A 2,243-nucleotide genomic window follows, 5' to 3' on the forward strand; every position below is an offset into this window, starting at 1 on the left:
TTCTTGATTGCCTTGCATATCATGACTTTTCACATTTTACATATTTACATAATGGTTCAAATTCAAGTGCGTCACAAATTACACCCACAGAATTCATTGAGGTACCGTCAGCGCTTGGCTGACTATTAATCAATACTTGGGCATTCGTAACAATCGCTCAATGCACCCAATCCAGTCTGGCACATCCTCTTGGCTTTTCAGCATTTCAAAAAAAAAAGGCACACAGATTTGCAAAAATATTGGCGCACAGCTAGCACTTCTACTTCCGCGTTTTCAAAGGCACATCGGGTTTACCATATACTGTGCAGGCCCAAAAGCATGATGAGATCATAAGGTACACCTGCCTCGTTTTTAACCGAAAGAAAACGGATGCCATGTGGACTTAACGGTAATTCTTTTTTCAAGGTTCTTTGCAGTGGGCCGTCGAATGCTCGAACCCATTACGAACGCTCCTTCTCGTTCCCCTATTAACTGTGGGGCGTACTCATTTCAGCCACAATTCCCCATCGTCATCAGCGAGTGCATGAACGATTGGCACGAAATTCCGTGCACGTGTTTAGTGGATACCACGCTTCCCAGAAGAATGAAGAAGGAAATATAGTATAGCGAATGCCGGCCAACTATCCAAAAGTTAATGTTATATTCCTATTGGGGGTATCAAGAAAGTGTGCTTGCAGAAGTTACCCAATGGGTGTTTTGAAAAGGCTCTGAAAGGCCGCTCTTCTAGCTTTAGCTGTGACTGTGCTGCGCCTTACGCGCAAGCCTTGTGTTTTTGTTGTTGATGAGCAAGCTTGTGCAAAAACGTTTACAGACCGACAGCGGCAAAATTGCTTTACATTCTCAGCAGCATTTGCATGTTGATTTGTGAAAGCTTGAAATGAAAACAAAGCGGGCTTAAACTGCCTCCTGTGAAATGACCGCCAAAAAGGACGGCCAACAGTGCGTTGTCAGTGGGCGGGAACCTCTAAGCCAAGCTTTTGATAAAGATCTCGGGCTGGAGCCAGGTGGGTCTCGGCCCGTCCAGCGAAGACCCAAACCCCGTAGCCCCCTCCTCCTCCGTTTTCTCATATTCTTCTCCCATATATGAAGTGCAGAAAAGTTTTCAATGCCCAGCTGCCAATGAACACTTTCCCCAATCCATTTCTCTGTCACCGAATATACCCTGGCGCCCATAGTACCAGTATCTGTAAGGTCTACTGGACAGACACAGCTACGCTAGCACACATGCTGTGAGAATGCGAGCCTAAAGCGAATTGTATCAGTCCCGATATTCTTTCGGCGAGGTGAGAAGCCGCTTTGCGGAGCTTCAAGTTCGCCGGCTAAGTCTGGGCAGTCCAGCAGGCCCGTGAAGTGGCGTAGAGGCAAGGTCTTGACGTCCCGACATTGGAGACCTGAGTCCGGGCCATTGATTTGCCGATCAATTAATTAAGTTTTCTCCATTCATTTATACGATCCTGGATGCAGTTTGAAGTGCAAAACCACTTTCGGTGCGGAAAGTTTTGGGAGGGTAGCGGAGAAAATTAATACATTGACTGAGAAGAAAAGGAAGAAGATGGCTTTCCCGCTCGCACAAGTCGTCTCAGGGGAATACAAAAAAAGTCCTCTTATTTTGTGTATTTGGTTTCAGAAAAAAAAACGGAAAAGTCTAGGTGGAATTTTCAGAACGCTAAAAAAACAAAAATGTTCTGATCAGTTCTACACCCAGCATACTTATCCAAAGGCGTTTGAATCATTCCGATCAAGGAAAGCAGGGCTAAATCGCAAATTGCAAATGAGTTACTGATTCTTTCGTATGGACTGAAACTTTTGGAGGAGCATAATAAAGCAATGAGTGCACCTCCTAAAAATTGAAATTTTTTTCGTGTGCGTTGAAACACACGTGAAAATGAAGGAAACTATCCGTACAAAGAATAAAAACGTGCAGCGTGCTTCATTTTCTCATGCATGCCTGTGACCCGAATGACGCAGAGGTAGACGCTTTCCAGGAGCACACGCCAGCTGGGAAGCGACTGTTTTCTCCAGGCTATTCAAGCATGCTGTAGTTGCTTTTCTTTTCTTTCTATCTTTGTTGGCAGCCGGAGTCTTTGATTGCGAATCCCCAAAAGAAAGCTATTCTCGAACTGAAAAAAATGAATATTCGTGCTTGCACAATCAGTAAAAACGTTTTTGAATACCTGGACATCCTCCGCCATCGACAATAATGTGGCTTTCCAGTGCACTACTATTTGTGTTTTTAATGCACG

Source organism: Rhipicephalus microplus, chromosome X (assembly GCF_043290135.1).
Source record: "Rhipicephalus microplus isolate Deutch F79 chromosome X, USDA_Rmic, whole genome shotgun sequence".
NCBI lineage: Eukaryota > Metazoa > Arthropoda > Arachnida > Ixodida > Ixodidae > Rhipicephalus > Rhipicephalus microplus.